This window comes from Microplitis mediator, chromosome 10 (assembly GCF_029852145.1).
Source record: "Microplitis mediator isolate UGA2020A chromosome 10, iyMicMedi2.1, whole genome shotgun sequence".
NCBI classification, from domain to species: domain Eukaryota; kingdom Metazoa; phylum Arthropoda; class Insecta; order Hymenoptera; family Braconidae; genus Microplitis; species Microplitis mediator.
Window position 1 is genome coordinate 20,404,745 of NC_079978.1, and position 26,101 is coordinate 20,430,845.

Consider the following 26,101-nt stretch of genomic DNA (forward strand, 5'->3'; position numbering starts at 1 on the left):
CAAAACATACAGGAATAATTTTATTCCCATTTGAACCTCAAAAGTTTCATTCGACGTATTCACCCCCCCTCCCTTTTCTATCTAAAATTTTTCAAAGTCCGAATTTATAATGCAAAATATTTGTTGAGCCAAAAAATCTTTTATTCTCTGTACGAATGCAAAATACAAAAAAAAATCGATCTTCTAATTTTGCACATTTACTCAAATTGTAAAACTTAACGATAATTATGAAAAAAAAAAAAATAAAATTTATGAATACAGATAAATTCTGACAGTTATCTAATTATATCTTTTTGTGATAATCAACATCCAAATCCCAGAATGTTAAATCGTTGCACACGACAAGATTTCATCATTATTTTTTTCTACATGAGCAATAATCCCAAAAGAAATAATAAAAATAAAAACATAAAGTAATTGTTCGCATATGAAACCCAGGGTAGAAATACTCATTCAGGTTGACCGGCTTCCCTATATCGGTGTCAATCCAATCAATGGTTTATTAACTGGCGTGTGAACGAGAGAGTCAGAGCCTCCCTTGATTGAATAGAGATGGCCGCAGAGTATCGCAGGATCTCTCGTTCTCGCTTCTACTAGAGGTAAATATCAGCACGAGTATGAAAAGGAAAAAGAAGTGAAAAAAGAAAATTTAAAATGAACAAGAGGGACGGGATAACATTGGAGACCAAGCGAAGTAAAAAGAAAAAATAATATCTGCAAGTACGTGGTGGTTTGTTTGGACAGAGAGACTTAAATATGTGGTCTCGATCAGTACACATGCATCAGTTGAACAAAAAATATAAAAAAAGTAACAGGAAAGTGATCGGCTCACACAGAGGGAGGCACAGAAAAAGAAAGAAAAGATGATCGCGCGACAAAGAGTGATTGAGGGACAGATAGAAGGTCAGAAGGGAGAACAAAAAGTTTAAAAAGGAAATAAACAAAGATCCTCTCGCGCATATCACATTGTTTTTGTATCCTATCCGAGAGAGACAGTCTATCGGTTATTGGAAATCTGTATTTTGTAGGGCATACGAGTTTAACCACCATCTCTCTTTTATTTTTTATACTTATTTTACTTTCTCTATCTATACATATTGCTCGATCAATGGGTAAATGTGTATTCATCCGGTCTTTTTTACTGAATTACACCAATGGATCACTACCGTCTGGGAAATTCAACACGACTAAAAAGGGTACGAGTAGATAAATTTTAAATAAAATTTTACAGATAACGTTGTTGTAAAATTACAGTCCAAGTTCATTATAAGCAACTTACCCCGTCGGTTTTTTACTATTTCTTTGAAGCTCCCCCCCTTTCGGTCGCTCAATTTTATCTTGACGCGGGTTATAAACATCACTCATACTTTGTTCGAAAAAAATTTTTGTAAGTCGACAGTATTATTAAATAGCATTCGTACAGAAAGAAAAGGATCTTTTGGCTCAAGAAATATTTTGCATAATAAATTGAACACAAAAATTTTCTTAGAAGTAGAAAAAATTTTTAGCGTCAAGAAATCTTCGTTTTCTATGTAGGGGAGGGTGGGGAAAAGTGGGCGCCGTAAGCTAGAAATGGGATTATCTTTACTTTTTTTTTTACTCGTTACACTACTTTATAGGACCTTGTTTGGTATTTAACATTGATGAGCTGTGTCCATTAGAATTGAAAAACCGAAAATTAGGGGCAAAGTGGGCCCCCATATAAAAAAATTTTATAAGACAAATTTATTGCTAGTTTTACTTTTTTTAAATTCTTCACTTTAAATATGTTATGAATAGGGACGAGATTTTGCCTTATTTTTGAAATGATTGGTTCAAATTTTTGATGTTACGGCGAAAATATTGGTCTTATTAAAAAAGTTTTCAAACAAAAGTTGTAGAAAATTTAATTTTATTAAAAATGTGTCTCTTATGATTTTCTTATATGATCAATATTTTCACTGTAATTCAAAAAATAAGATTCATAATGAATGATTCAAAATTTGATTAATCATGAAAATCTTAATTTTGAAATTACGGCTTTCTTATTAGTCCTAAGAAAAAATTATAAGAGACATTTTTTTTAGAAAATAAAATTTCCTACAACTTTTGTTTGAAAAATTTTTCAATACGACCAATAGTTTACCCGTAATATAAAAAATTTCACACCACTAAGTATTAATTATTTTTGAATTAACGCAAAAATCCTGGCCCTAGTTATGAATAAGCTGTGTTCATAAAAAATTGCGAATTTGAAAATATAGGGCAAAATGGGCCCTCTTCAAAAATTTTGTCATAAAATTGTTCTTCATTTGTTTTACTTTCTTCAAATTTATTTAAATGCATAATTGTTTTACAATCTACAGAACAGAAAATAATGATAATTATATTCCGTTAAAATTACAAAATTATCGTCGATTAAGATAAAAAAACAATTATATTGCTTACAAAATTAGCAATGTCACTTTCATTAAACTGAACGAGTTCCATAAATTTTTGATCACTTGGCAAATTGAATATTTAAGAACAATATTACAATTATTTTTATTATAAATCTGATGGTTTTCATGAAGTAATAACTGATTTAAAATAATAAATTAATCACGGACAAAAACCCTTTGAATTTCTTTGTAAATTGGTAACTTTGTCGTATCATTAATTTTTGAAACAATAAAAATTTTTTTAAATTTGAAATACGATTCGACTTCTGATACTTGAAAAATAAAACTACTTTTTTTAACACCGTGAAAAATTTTAACACCGCTACCAGTGTTACTTTAACATCGTTTTCGGGGTTAAATTTAACACCGTCAACCTTAAGCCGGGGTAGCGTGGGCTTGCACCGTTTTCTTTGCAGTGCACGATATTAATTTATTTTTCAATTGTATGAATTCCAGATAAACTTTTTACATAATAATTAGTATCTAAGCTTGAACTAAACGCGTAGATGTCTAGAATTTAAAATACTGATCTTGCACCTTTGACGAATCCTTTCCCATTAGTATGCAGAAATGAACAGGTTCCCATACTAGGAGGTCTCGAAAGGGATGGGCCCTTAGTCTTGCATGTCGTACCCCTCGGGTCCCACGATTCGACCTCTCAACCTGCTCGACGACCCCCTGATTGACCCGAATGTCATATTTTCCAGTGCACTCGTTCTCTCAGAGCATTCGATTCTTAGACGTTAAAGTGTTAACACCATAGTTCAAAAATGTAAATTTATTTAGAATTGATGTTTCTCAAAAATTAAAACCTAACTAGTTATCAAGCTGTATTATATAATTTTTTTTTAAATTACCGACTATTTTCTTAAAATTCTAATGAAATGAAAATTATTCTGTCATCTATTGCCTCAATTTGAAATTCATATTTTTGGGCAATACAAAAATGGTTCCATGACAACTGATCCCCGACTAGTGATCACACGACAATCGATCCCACAGAGAACTGATCCCACAGACTAGATGCAACTGACAACTGGTCCAACTGAAAACTGATCTTCTAATTCATCAATTCCATCAAGATTTTCATAACTTTCATTTTCATCATTTTCAAAACCATCTTCATCATTTTTAACTGAATGCCGATGGGATCAATTTGTAGGGATCACTCATCGTAGTATAAAATTGTTGGGATCAGTTGACGGCACACGTACAAAAACAGTTTCAATCAATTATATATCTAGTGAAAAAAATTCTAAATTTCTGCGTCAAATCAAAATTTTCTTTTGGTTCCTCTTGAAAAATTTTTTTCCGTAACGAATTTAATTCATAAAAACTAAAGCACATTAAATTAAAATTTTCAATCATTCATTTTTTTTATGCCCCGAAAAATTTGGGTTCTAGAGACAAATTTTATTCTTTTTGTAATTTTACCAAAAAAATTAACTATCATTTCATTCAACGAAAATGAGTCATTTTCAGAGTTTTTCAATCAGTAGCAAAAAATTTGAAATTTTTTTTTCGAATAATTTACCGGTACCCAGTTTGCTCTGACGTTTATTTTATTTCATGTCACCCGACTATACATTTAATTTGAAAATTTTTGTAATTGATTAAAACAGTTGGCAAATAATATAATGTACCACATATATATGTATGTATCCATAGGGTCGTGCATAATATCGGTCATTGTCAGCAATCATATTTCGAGAGTGGTTCAGAGGATGTTCGTTCAAGGTCGATCATATACATTTAGCTTTCTATATACTATATACAGATATATGTGCATGCTATTATTTCCACATATGTATAACAAATATATACCAACATATACGTGTGTTAACCTAGTTATACATATATCGAATGTTATTTTCACATAAAAGGCCAACAACCGGGTCCTTGCTTTTAATGACAATTATTATTAATTCATTTTCGTATGTTTCGATTATTCTTCACAACAAAGTTCGATATAAAATATACATAAAATTTGGTGCAAAAAAGTCCTTACAAGTCTCTTGTTGAATTTGGCAAGGAAATTATGCATAATACAGGGGAGGGGGCAGCAAATAGGCCCCTGGGGCCAAAATGGGCTTGTCTCTATATTACACCTCTTTTTTTAAAGGGCCTATTTTGCCCCATTTTCTTCTACTTTGCAAATGTACTGATAGAGGAATTTATTTAATTTTAACTCGGGTAAAAATTTTCGATCAAAAACACGCCGAAATTGCTAAATTTGGCCGAAATCACGCCGAAACCATGAAATTTGATTGAAGAAGGCTCAAATTTGGCCGAGAATCCTCAAAAACTTTAGAATTTTGTCGAAAAAGGCTTAAATTTTATCAAAATCACGCCGAAACCATGAAATTTGATTGAAAAAGGCTCAAATTTGGCCGAAAATCCTCAAAAACTTTAGAATTTTGTCGAAAAAGGCTTAAATTTTATCAAAATTACGCCGAAACCATGAAATTTGATTGAAAAAGGCTCAAATTTGGCCAAAAATCCTCAAAAACTTTATAATTTTGTCGAAAAAGGCTTAAATTTCATCAAAATCACGCCGAAACCATGAAATTTGATTGAAAAAAGCTCAAATTTGGCCGAAAATCCTCCAAAACTTTAGAATTTCGTCGTAAAAGACTTAAATTTCATCAAAATCACGCCGCAACCTTAGAATTTTATCGAAAAACGCTTGCATTTGGCCGAAATCACGCCGAAACCATGAAATTTTATTGAAAAAAGCTTAAACTTTACCGAAATCACGACGAAGCCTTAGAATTTTATTGAAAAAAGCTCAAATTTGGCCGAAAATACGCCGAAATTTTGTTCATTTTAATAAACAGGCCAGTAAATTGAGTCAGCCTATTTTCAAATTTTTTCAGGCCTAATTATCGGCCATCTTACGGCCCATCTAGTATTCAACCTCGTGTTCACTACCTGGTCTTTTTTTCGGCCGAGAAAAAACTATTTATATTTTCGCTTAAAATTTTTTCACTCGGGATTGTTGTGGATAATTAATCAACAATTTATTTTGTTATAAAATAAATTTCTGAAATTAAATTTAAACTTTAATTTGTATGATAATTTTCCATATTTTAAAATACGAGTAGTATTTGCCGAGCGGACTTAAACTATGCGAATGAATAAGTAGAGAAAAATAAAAATTAGTTTTTGACATGAATGTGAAAAATGTACGAGAAATATTAAACTTACTTTGGTAATGAATTATTTTAACTCGCGAGAACAATAAAGTTTTTTATTTAAAATTGTTGAGTCTGTAGCGTCAGCCAGTTTATCCTGTTGCATCTACTCGATTGTTGATATATAGCAGCAACTGCAGGATATTTGGATAAGCTTTCCAGTATACATTGCGATCAATTTATCTCCGAGACATACACACGGAGACATTATTCTTGTTTGAAATAATACGGTGTCACAGTAAAGCCGGACCATGTCAGCCCCCTGACGGAAAGTAAAATAAACACATGCGAAAATTACTACAGCCATAGTAAAACTTATAATAGTTACCCCGTATGAAAATGACATATATGGTCACAAATATGTAAAAATATATGATAAATATCAGAAAATATATGTGGCCAATTTTATATTTTTTGATATATTTTTTTTTATGTTAAAAAATATAATATTCATCATATATGAGTCCGTATATGTTTAGCATATATAAAATATATATGTCAATCATATACAAAAAATATATTTTTATCATATATGAAAATATATAGTCTTGTCATATACGAAAACTATATTTTTATCATACAAAAAATATATATTTCTATCATATACGAAAAATATATTCTGATCATATATAAAAACATATATTTATATTGTGTATGGAAAAAAAAAGTTTCTTATTCGTATGACCAACTCCAATTAAATAAGATCTAAATTTTAATAAACTCTTTAAATTGCAGTTAAAATTTTCAAAATTAGTTAATTTGATGCGAATATATATACCCATATACATATACATACACCGAATAAAATATATGCTTAAATATAACAAAGAAAATATATGGTGCCATATATAATATAAATTATATGCTACCATATATTTCATTTCATATAAAAATTTTATATTTCTTGAATATAAAAGGAAATATATCAATACAATATATTATAAGGTAAATGTGAATGTATATATAGCTTAATATAAAAAACATATAAGTTACATATATGGAATACATATACTTACTACTGTATATAATTTTATATCCAATCGGCCAAAATCTCTATACGATTTTTTATAATATATCATATATTTTTTTGTTGCAAACATATATGATTTTATATATTTTAACCATATATTGTTTTTTTATACGGGACAGTAATTTTTAAATTTGAATTTTTTTTTTAACCGCAGCTGAAAAGTTTTTCTATTCACTTTGAATATCATTAAAAAAAAACAGTAAACTTATTTGAGTCCCCGAAGACTGACTACTTTCTAAAGTACCCGTTTTGCCCCCTCCCCCACTCCTATATATATTTGCAAGTGTTAGTGGATGACATTTAATAGTAGCGTTACTTACATTAATGCTACTATACTACTGTACACACAATTATCACGTGGATTTGGGGGTTGTTGTGCGATAATTGGTCCAATGTCAAGGTCCAAGCTCACTGGCAGATAATTGAATTATCATCGGCTATTCGTGCATATTGCAATACCGCAATTCGACCTCATGATTATATTAATTATTCTTGTTATTGTTCATTCATTATTATATTTCATTAAAAATAATTGTCGAATACATACCAAATTTTGTTTTGATTTGTGTTCACTGCTCCTCGATCATATAAATTTACTGATAACTCACTCGCTACTGTTTGTAATTCCATGTTTTTGATCATATAAATAGAAATACTTTCGTATTAAAAAAAAACGGAATAAAATGCAAAAAAAATTCCTATTAAAAAGATAAGTGAATTTTTTATTTTTTTAGTTGAACGCATTGTAAAAAAAACTGTGTTATATAAACTCAATTTCAACACTATTGAAAAGTTTAATACGCTTTACTGAGTAGTTTACCCGATGTCATAACAGGTTACGTCATAGATTTACGTCTCATTAATAATAATTTTGAACAACATTCGACTAACCGATCATTGCGTATCTAGGGAGGAAAGTAGGACGCTAACAAATTGCTAGTGTGTTGGAATATCTGAGGTGAAGGAAAATGAACAATATTCGTTCGTTAAAAGTACAAATTAGGTAACTTGGATATTTGGTTGGCCCAAATTTGATTTGCTCGGATAATATAAAATTTTGGGAAATTCAAAAGTGCACACGTCAATCACTCATGGTAATTATTAATATTCAATTTTTTTATTATCAGTGATTATGGTGATCATTCCCATACAACTATATGGTGAACGTTACCATATATTATGGCCATTATCCCCATAATGTATGGGAGCAATTATTATAATACCATAGGAATTACTACCATAATTTTATTAGAACTGATATCGTATAAAAACACAACCCATATATAATTATCACAGTGAAACCTGGATAAGTGGGACCTGGATAAGTGAGAAACCTCTATAAGTGAGATTTTTTCTCAGGTCCCGGTACCTCTGCACTGAAAAACCAGGTAGGGTACTCTTATGCACCGTAAAGGTATCGGTCTTTGAGAACGTGGGTTCGAACCCAACTCAAAATCATCGAATGCTCCTGCCTTTCTCAATTCTAAATTGAAGATTCAATAAGTTAAATAATTTTAAGTGATATTGATGAACCTCTATAAGTGAGACATTTTTTCAGGACTTACTAGTTCTTTTCTCTCATATTTAAAGCTATTTGTCCCATTGTATTGGCAACATTATTTTAGTATGCGTTCATTAATGCGTATTTAGTATTCGTCACCTGTTTATTTGCAAATTACTTTATCTTTTCTATCTATTATGGCATTTCGAATCCATTCATTTTTCTTCAGTCATTCAGTGTCATTCATTAGTCTGAGCCAAAATGTCGAGAAGAAAATTACATTGTCTGTCAGCAACCGAAAAATCGAAGTTATAAGTGAATTACTGTATTTCATTATACAGTATACTAATGTATATTCTCTATTTCTATTTATTATTCTCTGACCTTGTTTATCTGAGTTTCCCTCTCTGTGTGAGAAACTCGGGTAAGTAAGAAACCTCTATAAGTGAGAAAAAAATCTTAGTCCCTTCAAGTCTCACTTATACAGGTTTCACTGTATTATTTTTTATTTAATTGGCCATGAAGTCGAAGCTTCTTGCGGCCATCCCTTAATACAATATAACATAATAATAGCATAGTATACAAAAGAGTAAAAGTAATGATATTATTAATTAATATAATAAAATAATATCACACTCAATCATCACACAAATCTAAATTCCAACAATAATCATTCCTTTGTACATTAGTTTAAGCTTAGGAAATATTCATAACAAGAGGTACGAAATTCCGCGAAAGTAGGCTTTGTAGAACAATAATCAGGCAATTGATTCCAAATTCTTATTGAAGATATAACAAATAACTTATCATACTTAGCACTATGACATCCCGGCAAAACAAAGTAATCCTGACGGACTTCACCTCTACGCAGACGAGGTTCTAGAATACACAAGTCTTTCCTTATTAGGGGCTTTTGATTTAAATATAGCGCTTTGTAAACAATACAAGATAAGAAAAACTCCCGTCTAGACCTTAGAGTGAGCCACCAAAGCTCATTATAATAATAAGTGACATGTTCATACCTTGAAATTTTTAAAATGTACCGGACACATGCATTAAGTTTTCTTTGTAGTCTCATTTGCTGTTGACTAGTGATGTCAGTATAGATTGCTGCACAGTAGTCAAAAATAGGCAAGATCAGAGTGGTTATTAAACGCTGCCTAATAGGCAATCTACAGACATCATTCATTTTCACCAGACATATAGACAGAAATGGATACCATAATTTGTATGAGTTCCATTTCTGTAATCGATATTTCAAAAAAACCTGTTTCCATACGATTTAGGGTTCATTCCTACAATAGACTAGTTTTTACCATAAATTTCTCTCCAAGAAAAAAAATATAATGTCTCTAAAAGGTAATTTTTTCCCTTAGTACAGTTATCGTGTAGAACGTACTGTTTTACCTGTAGCAAGGGGGAGGGGGACGAGCTAAAGCAACCCCCCTAACAGAACTGTCAACAGTAGGACTATTCTTCACTATTTCTACTTCTTTTAACCACTGAATAAGTATTTTCTTATCATTACAAAAAAAGGAATAATAATTTTGTCTATGAATCACTGACCGTATCTTAAATTTTTGAAATCATTGTTCAAAGACGGAATGTTATTTTTCATTTGTCGGTATTCTATAAAAGAACAAAACCGGATTGGACTGTAAATAATTTACCATCTACATTCAATTCATAATTTTGGACATGAGTAATAAAAGCAGTATGAAGTTGAATCAAATGTCTGGAGCAAATCCCACGGGAAATAAAAAAAAAGTGCATTTTTGTTTAAGGAATATCAGATAAATTTGGATAATGTAGTAAAGTATACAAAAGGGGACAGTAGTCAAACTCTATAGTAGACAGACAATGACCAATCATGTGCAATTAACCTATGACAGCATAACACCCTAATAGTCTACTAGCTATAGGTGGTGGTTATGTTTCCATTATGTGGCCATATCGACATGTGTTTCGCTCGCGTGCCACACGTTCATTCACACATTCCGGCAGTGTCATACGTTCAACGTTATACATATGTACATAATATGTTTATATAAAATATATTATCCACGCTGTTATTTTATTCAATAATACGATGAAATGCAAAAATTTAAGGTACGCAAATTTTGATTACCCCTCAATAGGAAAGATTTTCAAGTGTACTTTAGAAAAAATTATGGTGTAAGTTCACAAATGTCAAAGGATAAAAGACCTAACTTTACTTTATACTAGTATTTCACTCTCTGAACATGAATTAGTGGAAATTTCATTAATTACGTTAGTGAAGCAGTATTCACTTCATAATCAGTGTATTTAAATAACAAATTAGTGAATTCTCGCTAATAAATTTAGTACTATAATTTTCACTAGCAAATTAGTGATTTTCACTACTGAACTAGCGATATTTTAATAATTTCTACAAGTGAAACTGTTATTCACTTCTTAATTTATGAATTTCACAATTTCACTAGTAACTTTAACTAGCAAATAATTAAATATTTTACTAGATATAAATATAATTAATAATTATGGTGCTATTTTTAAAAATTTAAATAAAAAACTTTCAAAATAAAAAAAAATAGGAGTACAGAACAATAATATATTTATATGAAGAGTACGTCAATCATAACATCACGGATTTTTTATTTCTTCATCAGTTATTGTTTGGTATCATAACGAATATACTATTTACACTCACGCGATCACATGCGTAGGTCAGCGCAGTGGATAGCATCAAAGACTTTGAATCGGAAGGATGCAGGTTCGAGCCCAGCAGTCACCGGGATTTTTTCATCAATCAAAATCATGTATACTTCCTCTAAGTAATGATTCTAATACATTAATCACATTTCGGATCTAATTACAAGTGTCTTATATTTTTTTTCACAATATAATATTTTTTTTCACCGATGAAATCAGTGGATTCCCATATTCACTTTTCAATTTAGTGGATTCTCATATTCACTTATCAAATCAGTGAATTCTAATATTCACATATTCATTTAGTGAATATTCACTAATTCTGCGTGGTACAATTGTAGCATTGACAATTAGTGAATATTCACTTGAAATTAGTGAAAAATCACTAATTCATATTTAGAGAGCACTCTTTGGTTTTTTTATGATGAATATTTTCCAAAACTCCCTTTCCAAATTAGAACCGAAAAATCTTCGAGTCATATCATAGTCTGTAGAGAGACATACCTGTGTGCGGGTCAAAGGTGAGGTCTTGACCCCCGACCTCTTTAACCAACTCGGGAACAACCTGCCGGGACTCACTCTAGTCACCCCATATATATTTGAAACCAACCCTAGTATTCCCCTATTGTGTTATTGCAAACTTGTACCAATATCGTGAGCTCCGCAGAATCTGCAAAAACCAGTTTTTTGCAGGAGGATACTGAATTTTCGTTTTGCAAGAGCTGTAAGTTGCTCGCTTGGTTCGGTTTAATCTCTAAAGAGCCTAGCTTTATTCAATTTTTACTCAATGATAATTAAATGTGTAAAGAAAGGAGCATCTTTTATCGGTATACTGCAAGACCGTGAGACTATTTTGAAGAACACTAAAAATTCCTAAGCTTTATGCAACAGCTATCTTTCAATGGAATAAATTACGTTATTTCTAACGCAATGCGCACATGAAGATCCTTGAATAAAAGGGTTATATACAAGAACTGTTTACAAAAATTTATTAGTCGTCATTTTGGTAACGTTCATGGAAGAAAAAAATGTTGTTCCTCGAACTGTCAAAAGCGTTACTTGTAGATCGTTACCACAACAATACGTATACTTATGAGGCTTATGGTTTATGGAAACGATATCAGATTGCTACTGCGACTATTTATTGTGTAATACAAGAGACGGCTCACAAAGTAACGCAAATGGCAGCCATGTCCTGGTTTCTTAAGCAATTCTGCAGCAAATCGGAGCTAATGGATCTTAAGCAAGGATATTGTCTGAAGCATGTATTACTCAAGACTTTCCGTATCTTATGGACGTATTTTGCCGTAGATTTGTCTAAAACTGATGATGCAGATTTACGTAAGACTTCCTTAAGAATAATACTAGGGCTGATGCAGACTTTCTGAAGATTGACGATACAGATTTACTTGAGACGTCTTTAAAATTGCTAGTATACTGTACTAAATCCATGGTGTTGGCAGAACGGTAAGAGCTTCAACTGACATACAAAAGGATCCAGGTTCGAGCCCCAGTAATGACGAATAATTTTTCATAGATCAAAAAATTAATAAACATCAATTAATCAGTACAAATAGCAATGGTAAGTATATATGATTGAATCCTACTTTTTTTTGTCGGGTTACACCATCGATACTAAGGAATAAGTGCATCACGCTTATGGCACTAAAAATACCGAAAACACTAAATGCATTAGTGTGCGAAAATACTAATCCATCCGTTTTTTATTAGTCTCATCGAATAGTGTTCATTAGTATTTTTCCATCAGGGGTAGGTGGCCACCATAAACAGGCCTTCTATTATGACACCATAGATTTCAAGGTTTTAACCAAAAATAATTTCGCCGCGTAGGACTTCTCATTCACTTGTTAATTTTTTTAAAATAAAAAATTGAAGCATCTTGTTTTTTGTCGTTAAATTTATACATAACTTCTGTAAATTATTAAAAATAAAATATTCTTTGCCCATAATTATGTAAAAAAATTGTCAAGTAAAGATAAATAAAAATACAATAATGGTAAACTTATAGGGAGGTGGACAATAATACAAAATTAGAATTTAATTTTGACCATATATTGGACGTTTCGTCCCTTTATTGGGACTTCTTCAGCAACTTGATCATATAAATTCTATTGTCGACTAGATGTTATTGAGACATAAATAAAAATATTACGTCCTTAATGTATTTAGAGACAACTTTACTCACCACCAATAATAACGTTTTTGGATACTTGGCGGAACACATATTATATAAATAAATTTTGTTTCATATAATTATAAATTTAAAAAGATTATTAATCACTAAAAATTTTCATAGTAACATTTAGTAGTTCAAATAGAACTATAAAATCAGTTTAAAAAAACAATTTTTAGTATACAAATAAATATGTATTGAAGATCAGCAAACATCGAATTGTTTTTAATGAAACTTACAAATTGTTTTAAATAAACGTTTTATTTGTATTCAATAAAATTTTTATTTAAAGTCGAGCCAAATATACGTTTTTATTAAATACAAATAAATTTTATTGACAATAAAAAAACCTGTCTCTTAGTATATATATATAAATATGTTAATGAATTTTTGCAAGACTCTGCAGCTTCTTTTGCAGAAAACGAAAGGGTGGAGGGGTGAGTTCGCTGCAACTCTGCTGGGGGTTACAACAATGAAGTAGGAATTTTTTCAATAGAAACAGGAGCGGCTTTTCGAGCAATCTGTCCTGCCTCTTGTTGAGCTAGCTTTATGCAAATCATTTTCTAAAACGGGTACAACCGTCATTCTCATGATTTTTCTGAAGTCCGTCAGTTATCTTCTGGTCACGACTGTGTCCAGGAGTGCGGGCTCGTTTTCCGCAATTTCTTTTAAAATTTTTCGGACTTTGATCGTTTGGATAAGTGACGGAATCTGTTGTACAGAATTGAAGGTAAAGAAGTAAGCGTCACGAGCGAACGATAACGGGCGAGAAAAACTCTTGGGATTCGTAGACTACAACTCTTCGCCCTCAGTCGGCAAAGTGGAAGGGAAGAGAAAAAAATGGCGATAAAACCGAGAAGTGTTCTATGCGTAGGCGCAAGATCAATGAAGGCCACAAAATGGCGACTAGAGTAACGAAAAAAAAAGTAAAACCGCGAAAAGTGAGCGGAATGAGACAGCGCTAGTCGGTAAACGCCCGAGTACGAGAAAGAAGGTAAGTCGGTTCGCATAGAACGGGAAAAAATACATTGAAAAATATTCTTGTATTGTTTTTGCTCCTGGCATTTCTGGGTCAAGGGTGATGGACTAGTTGATATTTATTATTTTATATTTTTTTTTTTTATTTCCTTTTATTGGTTAATCTATTCTTTGATATATTCGCTAGAAGTGTGAAAATAGTTCGAACTTGCGAATTATTCGGTTCTAATTTCGTGCCGATTGATTCGAATTTTCTAATAATTCAAATTTTTCGTGTTCATAAATTTATGAATAATTCAAATATTACTTTTGGAGGACTCAAAAAAGTGACATTTTGTCCAATAATTCAAATTTTTGCAGAGGTCAATAGAACTCAGTTCCAAATCTACGAGATTATTACTTTTGGTTTCTTTATAAAAAAATTAATAATTAATAATTAAATATTTGAAAACTGAGAATTTTTGGATTTGAAATGAATAATCCGAAAAGTTACGAATAATTCGAACTTACCGAAACACGAAAATTCGAATCGTTCGGTCACACCTAATATTTACAGATTAAAAAAAAATCTATACTTTGATATATTCGCTAGAAGTGTGAAAATAGTTCGAACTTGCGAATTATTCGATTCGAATTTCGTGCCGAGTAATTTGAATTTTCTAATAATTCAAATTTTTCGTGTTCATAAATTTTTGAACTATTCACAACTTTTCGAAATATTCGAAAATTTATGAATAATTCAAATAGTTCTTTCGGACGACTCAAAAAAGTGACATTTTTTTCAATAATTCAAATTTTTGCAGAGGTCAATAGAACTCAGTTCCAAATCTACGAGATTATTTTGGTTACTTTATAAAAAAATTAATAATTAATAATTAAATATTTGAAAACTGAAAATTTTTGGATTTGAAATGAATAATCCGAAAAGTTATGAACAATTCGAATTTATCGGATTCACGAAATTTCGAATCGTTCGATTCACACCTAAAATTTAACGATTTAAAAAAAAATAGATACTTTGATGCGAACTGACTTCTATTTGTTGTTTGACGTCTTCTTTAAACTCAAATGTAATGCAGTCAAAATTTAAATTGCTCTTTATAACCCGCCAGAAAAAATGCATTTTTGACGTTAACTATTGCTTTACTTTTTAACTGTACAATACTCATTAGTTTTGACGTGTAATGCATCCGATTTGGGTAATAATAAATATACACACATATACACACATGTGAACACATTCATTATTATAATGGATGATTAATTTTCAAAATCTTGCGCCAATACGAAACTAGAAATCATTACTCGCGTGATACGGAAATTTATCAAATTTCATTGTCATATCGTAATAAATAGATTTTATCAATTCAGTGGTTTTGTCATAGAAATCTGCATACATGTAATGATAAAAATTCTCATGATTTAAATAAAATTAGCTTTGCATTGATAGTAAATAATGGACGGAAGTATTTATAGCGTGCAGAGTAGAGTAGAACGGTATCAATATTCAAAGTCGACTCGGTTTGTGTTGTGAAAAATATTTTGTTAAGTAAAACTACTTAATGAGAAATTTTAACAATTCTATTACATAAGATAGTTATGCAATTCATTGAACGATTTCAGGGACTCATTCAAATGTAGCTATGAAATATTATCATTATTTGAATACTAGGATAACAGCAAATTAGGTTACAGAGGAAGTGAATGCTTGTGTTCGGTACATTTTCAAAATATCAAAGTATGAGCATGTAACCCCGTATTATACAGACCTGCGCTGATTAACACTTAAGACTTGGAGAGATTTCTTTTTGTCGTGCCTCATCTATAAAGCCTTGTATTTAAATCAAAAGCCACTGGCAGTGTCTTACGTATTCGCGAGCCTCGTCTCCGAAGGGGTGATGTGCGTCAGGACTATCTTGAATTACCAAGTTGTCATACCATGAAATATGATAAATCTTTCATAGTTAGTGCAGTCACAGCATGGAATCGGTTACCTGAACACTGTACGTCACAGCCTAATTTTCAACCTTCCCGTCAAGCCTGTTCTGAGTTCATGTTGAGTGAAGAGAGTGTTTTTTAATGGTCTTTGGAGTGAATTTATGATGGAATGTTATAGCTAATGTCATTTAATAATTTTTAATTATATTTTTTTGAATATTATTCTATGCACTTATAAAAATTTTGTATTACATTGAAGGGCCGCAAGGAGTCTCGACTTCATGGCCTTAATAAATAATAATAATAATTTTATGTGATTTTACTGAAATCGACGTTCAATCAACATTTATACGGTCTAAAGTAGAATATACTTGCATCAACTTTACTGATGAGCCCAGAGGTATATTCGGGGCGAAACCGTTTTTTGGAGTATGGTAAATTCAGGACTTTGATTTTATTCGATAAATGTATTTTATTACAGTGCGTACTAATAATATTAGTCCACATGTATTTATTAATACGATGAATCTAATCTAAAAAGTCAATAAACAAGACCAGTAAAGCCGTGATTCCTTTAACAAAAAATTTAACAAAAAACAAAAAAAAAAACAAAAAATAATAATAATAATAATAATAATAATAATAATAATAATAATAATAATAATAATAATAATAATAATAATAATAATAATAATAATAATAATAATAATAATAATAATAATAATAATAATAATAATAATAATAATAATAATAATAATAATAATAATAATAATAATAATAACAATAGGATGAGTGACTCAATCAATATTTGACGAGAATATAAAAAAATTAGGGACCTGTCCAAAATACCGTTTTGAAAATACTTGATCTTTATTTACTGTAGAGTGAGAAACTAAAAAGTATCTTATATATTTCATAGATAATGAGCCTCAATTAAGATCATCTTCGTTAATGAATCATTATTTCTGAGGAACAAATTAATTTTAATTACAGTAGACTATCCGTCATAAGCCTCTGCCCTCTCAATCGGCAGTTACTGAGGCCAAACAGCTTCCCCATTTGATCACTCTTTGAAGCAGACCCCCACATTACAGGCCTCCTTTGAAATTGTTGAATTATAAACTAATAATAGGAAAAAATAGACAAAATGACGAAAATTTACTATCTTGGGAGGAGAATAATTCAATCAATATTAAGTAGAATATAATTGTCCATAATTGTAATCATCGATGTACATTCAAAGTTTCGGTTACAATTGAGCATTTTGTTCATCAATTAAATTATTATCATTATTACCTTAATTAATACCGTTATCTTTAATTATTATCAGTGTGAAAAAATAAGTATTCATTTCAGTACATGAGCACCAGAAAAATCGGCAATGGCTTCCGTAACAAAACGTCAAAATGACGTTCAAAATTATGGAAAATAAAACAGGCTTATAATGAGTAGTCGAAAAAACTAAACACACAGTAGTTGGGAGCCTGAAATTCCAAGAAAAATTTCCCCTATGTCCCCTAGATCAGGCTTATGACAGTCGACTGTTTTTCTCATCTAAGAAAAGCGATAGTATCAATAATAGTCGACTACCCGTTATAATCCTGATTTAGGGGTGTAGGAAAAATATTAGTCTCACTACCGTGCATTTAGCTCTTTCCTTGACTATTCGTTGTAAGCCCATTTTATTTTATGATTTTGAACTCCATATTGACGTTTCGTTACAGACGCCACTGCGGATTTTTCTAGTACCCATGTACTAAAATAAATACTTATCTTTTTACACTGATAATAATTCTAATGATAAGGGTATTAATTACAGTAATAATAATAATTTTATTGATGAACAAAATGCTCAATCAATCTGTTCGATTGTAACAAAAGCTTTAAATATAATTCATGACTACAATTATGAACAATAAATTATATTTTACTATCGATTCAATTCTCCACTAAATATACACAGCAAATTTTCATCATTAATTTGTCTATTTTGCCTATTGCTAGTTTATAATTCGACAATTTCAATGAAGGCTTGTAACGGGGGGGGTCTGGTACAAGGTATCAGGCGTTTTGAGCACCCGACAAAATATCCCCGACAAAATATCTCCGGACAAAATATCCCCATGAAAAGAAAGCAAAAATAGTGAAAGTGGCAACAATTACATAATAATATTATGGGGGATATTTTGTCCCCATAAATATCCCCAAGAAAAGAAAGCAAAAATAGTGAAAAAAGCCAAAAAAACTGACACAAAACTGGAGATATTTTGTCCAGAGATATTTTGTCGGGGATATTTTGTCAGGTGCTCAAATCGCATGGAACCCTGGTACAAAACTCCTTAGAGACGTTAAATGGAGAAGCTGGTAACTGCCGATTGAAGGCAGAAGCTTATTACTGTCATCGACTGTATTTTTAAAAATGAATTCGAAAAATTCCTTTATTATTAATTTTACATTTCGCTAGAAGTATGAATTCATTCATTTCCACTCTAACAGATCCATCTCCAAAATTATTTATATCTTACACGAAAATAATGCGCCCTGACAAGATATTCTCGTCTCTCTGGCATTGAGTTAGATCCCTGTTTCGCTAATGCCGACGTAAATTCCGTCTAGCCACAGTTGAATCTCGACTTGTTTCCTAACTAAACGTCACATTCTCACAATTCTTCTTTGTCCGATGTCCAGAAGAAATAATTACTCTTTTTGGTTCCATTTATCAAGTTTTCGAGGTAAAATACCGAGTTGGATCAATGACCTTTTGAACACAAAGGAAAAGTATAAACAGCAAGAGAGAGAAAGACGATTTAAACATTTACCACAATGTCTAGCGTCTGTCCTTGCGTAATGGTGAAGTTTACTTTGGCCATTTGTATCGCCAGAGGTAGCAAAGTAAGAGGAGTAAATGAAGAGGTCGCCAGAGCGTTTTCAACGGAGGTTCTCTCTTGCAGAGTGTCTGCGGCTAGAACCCGCGAGGGACCCAGGGAAACGTATGCTCGAGACTTTCAGCAATAGAAGTGGCAAGAGAGAGTTGGCTATAATAACTCACGATATAAAGCTAAACTACCTCGATGGTGAAACTTTTTAGTCTAAAGGGTGTGGGCATCGTCGATAAATTAGCTTACATTTTTCTCCGCGTCTCGGGTACGCAGATGAGGTCTCTCTTGGGCTCGGGGTTGTTCGCCTTTTGCAAATGTCCGCGATATATATTTATTCCGTCACAGCATAATAAACAGCAGTCTCTTCTCTTCCGTAGGTGGAACATTAATATAACTGTATCTATATCTATCCTATCAAGTCGGCTCTCTCTCGCTCATTCTGGTTCCTCGGGTCAAATTAATTCTGGTATTAAAATTTGGCTTGCAAATACCTCGGCCCGCGGCCACTGCTAACAAATACTGAACTATAGTCACGTGCTGGTATACGTGAAGAGGTCTCTCTCATTCGTTTCCTCTTGGTTTCTCTGCTCCGTACTACGTATGAGTTGCATGGATACCGGCCATGTTACGCAAATATTCGAGACGCAGGTGCGTGTGGGTGCGTCTATTCGCTCATGTACGTGCATCAAGCACGCACGTAATTTACATCTGTTATTACGGCAGTAAAGAGAGACGGAAAATTTTGTTTCGTCTCTCCATAGTGCAAAAACCATTCTCGCTTGCTTTAGCTTCGTTGGCTTATGCGCAAAAACTACCCTCCTATGTAATGTTATCGTCATTCCAACGAGTCTCCAGGCAATGTGTCCAACGTTTTGTTGAATTTCATTTTATGTCGAATCCTCGTAACCTATGAATACACTCGTGTATTTTAAATATTCTTTTAATTTATTACTGAGCAACTTTTATACTTTTTACTTTCAACACGGAAAGAAAATTACGGCAGCGGTTCCCATAATTTTGTGAAATTTTTTCCTATACCATCATAGGAATTACGGCCATAAATTATAAGAGCGGTTCCTATAATTATAGGAATGGTTCCTATAATTTATACGAACCATTCCAATTGCACTGTGGGAACAATTCCCATAATATTATGGGAATAGTTCCCATACTATTATAGGAACCATTCCTATAATATTATGGGAATGGTTCCCATATTATGATGAAAAAATTAATTTAAAGAAGTGTGGTAATCACTTCTACAATACACAGAAATATTATTAAACATAAAAACAAAAATTCAAACATTGAAAAAAAAAATCGTATTTGGCAAAAAAAAACATTAAAATTTTTAACAAAAATTTTTTGTCAGCACAAACCATTCAAGAAAATTCAAATTTTGGGAAATTTCTACATTATTGTGCAAAAAAAAAATTTTATGATATTATAGGGATGGTTCCCATAACATTATAGGAATAGTTCCTATACCAATATGGGAACCATTCCCATAATGTTATGGGAACTATTCTCATACTATTATGGGGATGGTTCCCATATATTATGGGAACCATCCCTATAGTAGTATAGGTACTATTCCCATACCATTATGGGAACCATTCCCATAATGGTATGGGAACTATTCTCATACTATTATGGGGATGGTTCCCATAACATTATAGGAATAGTTCCTATACCAATATGGGAACCATTCCCATAATGTTATGGGAACTATTCTCATACTATTATGGGGATGGTTCCCATATATTATGGGAACCATCCCTATAGTAGTATAGGTACTATTCCCATACCATTATGGGAACCATTCCCATAATGGTATGGGAACTATTCTCATACTATTATGGGGATGGTTCCCATAACATTATAGGAATAGTTCCTATACCAATATGGGAACCATTCCCATAATGTTATGGGAACTATTCTCATACTATTATGGGGGAACCATTCCCATAATGTTATGGGAACTATTCTCATACTATTATGGGGGAACCATTCCCATAATGTTATGGGAACTATTCTCATACTATTATGGGGATGGTTCCCATATATTATGGGAATGGTTCCCATAATGGTATGGGAATCATTCCCATATTATTATGGGAATGATTCCCATATTGGTATAGGAACTATTCCTATAATATTATGGGAACCATCCCTATAGTAGTATAGGTACTATTCCCATAATGGTATGGGAACTATTCTCATACTATTATGGGGATGGTTCTCATAACATTATAGGAATAGTTCCTATGCCAATATGGGAACCATTCCCATAATGTTATGGGAACTATTCTCATACTATTATGGGGGAACCATTCCCATAATGTTATGGGAACTATTCTCATACTATTATGGGGATGGTTCCCATAATATATGGGAACCATCCCTATAGTAGTATAGGTACTATTCCCATACCATTATGGGAACCATTCCCATAATGCATAGCAAAACTTCCCATAATTTTCCTTCAGTGAATGCACAGAATAAGAAAATTTTTACAGGAAAAAATTTTAACTCAAGCTAAGAAATTTTTTTTTTTTATTTGTAATTCAGATGGGAGATAAAATGAACCCTAACAATTGAGGACATGAATCGCACGTCCGTGAGATTTTATAAAATAAAAGATGGCATTATCTTGTCACGCTTGTGTAGCATCGATTCCGATGTTCAATGACTTTCGGATATGTGTACACTATATGTACTATACATATATATCTGCTTATGCATGCTCATGCAAAAGAGCGACAGCAATTTTCATATTCATAGATTCATTGTTAATCGGCACATCCTATGTTCAGGTGATATTCAAGACTCGATGATCGTTAATGCCAGTTTGATCGGAAGTGTATTAATTAACATGAATATAATCTAAAAAGTTATGAAAATATGAATAATTATTAAAGTTCAATGGATGTTGCTTAGTTATTGAGAAACTGTAAAAAAATTAATTTATGACGCGATTTAAATAATAGTCGAAGTATTACATCGAGACAAAGTGTATACTTAGTAATTAAAATGACTTTTGACATCGCTTTCAATGTAAAGTATAATTTAAGAGGGAATTTGTGGTATGCAATATAGTCGATATTAGAATATTCAATGATTTATTTTTAAATGTGCCAACTGCTATATCCGAAATGGAAAAGTATATTTCTTGTGAAATTTCATCTCTATTACAGAAATTTAATTTTAAATTAATTTTAGGGGAGGAGGGGGCAAAGTAAGCCCCTGGGAGCAAAGTAGGCCCCTGAAATTTTCGAAACTTCGAAAAATATGGGGGCAAAGTGGGCCCTTGAAAATTTTCTATACGCCAATAAATTCAGACGGATAATAAGCTTATCGAAATTTTTTCTGTATTGAGGGCTAAAATAGACCACCAAAACTGTTCATTAAATATAATTTATTAAGAAAGTTAAAAAGATAATAAAATTACCGGTAAAAATTTAATTTTTTGACTTTTCAATCGCCAAAATCTTTATGAAATTGAATTTTTTGGGTATTGATTCAATTTTTTTATCAATCCGCCGAAGAGTAGAACAAAATGAAAAAAAAAAATTCACGGATATCTTCATTTTTCGATTTTTTATAGCCAAAAAACAGGGGAGCCTCACTTCTATATAATAACCGTTATTTGCAAATATCACACGTGTAAAGAATAAAAAATATCAAATCCGAAATTTTTTAGAGGGCCCACTTTGCCCCTAATTTTCGATTTTTCAATTTTAATGGACGCAGCATAATGAAGTGAAAATAATGAGTATCAAGGGTCTAAAAAGAAGTAAACGCGTGAAAAAAATAAATGATATTATAATTATTTTTCTTAAGAGGCCCAACCTGCCCCCTCTCCCCAACAATATCATTTAAATAATAATTGATGAGTGTTAATTTTTTTAAATATTTTAAATTTGGTGAAGCCATTACGTCAATTGGGAAAATTCTTGTGTAAAATTATATTTTCATCTTTCAAAATTTTTAGAAAGAACCATAGAGACTTAATTGCGATCTTACGAAATCGATTATTATACCTTTGAAACGGCATAAAAAATAAACTAATCAATTAAAAATAAAGTTATAGTAGTGTTAATTAATGCCGACTTCATAAACTACATTATGAATTTTACAAAATTGAGTTACGTCTTATCATTCAGAAGTAATTCGATGATAAAACTACGGAACTAAATTTCTTTGATTTTTTTCAAATTTTCAAAACCATCAAACGGTCGAAGAAATCGTTGAAATAATAAGTTGTATAGTGGAAACTATTGCTAGTTACACGAACCTCAAAATCCATTTTACAAAATTGAGTTATAACTTCCGGTTCAAAATGTTTTCAGTGATAAAGCTATAAAAAGTCATTTTTTTGAGAATCAAGAAAAATTTTCAACACATTTTCATAACTTTCAAACTAATTGACCGATTTGGCTCATCTTTGTACTCGATCAAGTGAAAAAATTCCAAAAAAAGCCCATAAAATTTCATAATGATCCAATAAGAATTGTACCCACAATCATTCGGACAAGGCGCATTATATAAACTTTTGACAAAATAAAACATAAAATAATTTTTCGAAAACTGTGACACGAGACCCCTACACAAATATGTCTAAAAAAAGTATCTAATAAACTAATAATAATTCATGCAAAACAGTTCAAATAATTACTCTATTCAACGACACCCAGAAAATAATCAAGTCAAAAAAAAAATTCATTATTATTTCACATATGTACGCACACATTTTTTATTTACAGTTTTTTTAGCAGGCAAAAGCTGCCTAAAAACATTATAATTAACGAACATCAAACATTCACAGCAGTTTGACTAAATAACGTCTATAGTCAGTTTCGTGAATACAGAAATTTTTTAGCGATGGGAATGTTTTACAACTTGACAAATAAAAATTCTTATGAAACAAAAAAATATTTTCTCTGTAATTCGGGGTATTTCATAAAAAATAATAAAGTCCAAATTTTACATGAGTTTTAATTGAATCAAACAAAAATTTCCCTATCGAACTGTTAATGAATGGGAAATTTTCGTGATTGGTACAGGCAATATTTTTGATAAATTTCGAGTAAAAATTGAGCGCAGATACCAGGGATAATTAATTTTCATTTAAAAAAAACGATCGTAGTCAGATACTTATATTTTTACGTAAAATTCATGGTCGAATTCGTTAGTTCTGTCACTAAAAATTTAAAACGAAATCAAAGAGGTCAAGCCCAGAGAATTAATAACCGATATGGCATCAAATAGTTTAAATGGAGACAGTTTTTTACGGTGATATTTATATTTAGAGAAACAACACCAGAGGAAAAAATGGTAGTTCAAACAGGACTGTATGCACTGGCAAGTATTTGAAGTTCTGTCACCCTTTTTTTGGCAATCCTCGATAACCCTCATGATACGGAGCTTTGTCGGCTCTTTGGATAGATGGCTCTTACACTCATCCCCTGTATCCTGTCTTTATTATAATTATTATTCCAGCCGAGCAAACGCCCGCATATTTTTGAGTCTCGCCTAAACAAAGTCAGAGTCGTCTAGGGAATAGTTTAATTTTTCGCTCACTGCTTCCGATGGCTGACGTATTTTTGGTCCCTAAAATCTCAAGAATAATCAGCCCTTCCTTTGGAGTTTAAATTTTGAATTTTAAAAAAAGTTAACCAAATTCCGCGGGTCGAAAAAAAAGGACTAAAAAGGAAATGAGGGTGAAAAACTGACGGTAGACTAATGTCCGTTCACATTTTATGTTTAATACGAATAAGCATTGCGTGAAGAAAGAAACTTTGGCTTGGTCGATCTCGTGAAAATAAAGCCTGCTATTCTCTAATTTCTCTTCACTGCTGTTCCTCTCTCTCTCTCTCTCTTTTACTACCCTCGGAAAATGACCTTTTGTCTTCGTCTGTATCACCTACCCTCGGTATTGTCTTTCTCTCTCGCCCGTATACTGAACGAATTTACTTCTCCTGTTATTTTCTATTTCGGGGCGTGTGTTTTTCGTGGCTGACAAAATGGCCGCTGCCTCCCACCGCGAATCCTCTCATGTGAGAATGTGAAAGTGCGAGTTTTGGCATTAGGATAGAATCGCACACATGTACGGTTGAGCTATCGTGGCCTCGAATTTTCTCCGACTCCCGTTCTCTTTCTAGAGCTATCCTATTCGTTCGTTCGTTCATTCGTTGGTTCTACCAACTGAGAGTGATTTTCCAACACCCCGTTGCCGAAGCCCCTCCACTTTTCATACTCTTGCTCTGCTTCTGATTCCCAGCGTTTTCCGCCCCTTATCCACCACCACGTATTTACCTATCTGCTGGGTTCCCCCTCACCCTCACCCTCTTCTCCTTCCCTTCTCACCAATTTGAACCCCTCGGAAAACCACTGGGATTCCTGTTTGCCTCTTTCCCTTTGTCCTGGCGCCCACAGAAACCGTTCTCTCTACTTTCTATGACCGTTACCAACGAGTCCGATGGAATATTATTACGTTGAGAACGCAAATGAAATTTATAACTAATTACGGACAAAAGTTTAGATGACCATCGGGTACCCTTTCGCCCGGTGAGAAACGACAGCGGCTGCTGCTTGTGTTCATTTCAAATAGAAAGAATTTTTTAAAAACTAGAGGACACTAGTACTGCTGGTACTTGCTAATTGTGGCTGTTTATTTAGAATTACCAAAATACGGGGAACATGCCGTTTATGATAGCGAGTTGCCGCAAGCACAACTGCCGTGCATCGACGAAATTACGTTAATGAAGGGACTAAACGAAACTTTGGAGGAAAAAAAAAATTTATCCACCCGAAAAATTAAAAAGCCATTAATTGAATCATTTTTCATCATGAAATTATTTTCTTCACTCAAAACAGTCAATCTGTAAATTTTTCGAATCACATTTGCTAAATTTCTAAGGCATTTTTCCTGTTACTAATTGATTTTCAGAAGTCAAATTTAATGAGAATTGAGTTTTCATAAATTTTGTTGATATCGTAAATTATTATTGTCATGTTTTTTCAACGGAACTGCACGTCGTGTAAAAAATTTTAGTATAAGGGATGAATTTTGAAATCTGCAGAAAAAAAGTCTTGAGTCAAAAAAATATTTTGGAAGTCAGACGTTTTCGGGAATCAAGTCAAGATTTTTTTGAGCCAAGAGAATTTGTTTCATTTAAGGAAAATTCGTCTATCAAAGGAAATTTCTAGACAAAGTAAAGAATTCTTGGCGCGAAAAATATTTTGAATTATGAATTGAAAAAAATCATTT

At 32.0% G+C, this 26,101-nt stretch overlaps 1 long non-coding RNA gene across 1 annotated transcript in view; it reads left to right on the plus strand.

Moving 5' to 3' along the window:
* Window positions 1–13,751: 13,751 nt before the first annotated feature.
* The window catches only part of LOC130675790 (uncharacterized), a 28,087-nt gene continuing 15,737 nt past the window's right edge, over window positions 13,752–26,101 (plus strand). Inside the window, exon 1 of the long non-coding RNA XR_008991336.1 lies at window positions 13,752–14,027. This is a non-coding gene — a long non-coding RNA (uncharacterized LOC130675790). The remainder of the gene's footprint in view (window positions 14,028–26,101) is intronic.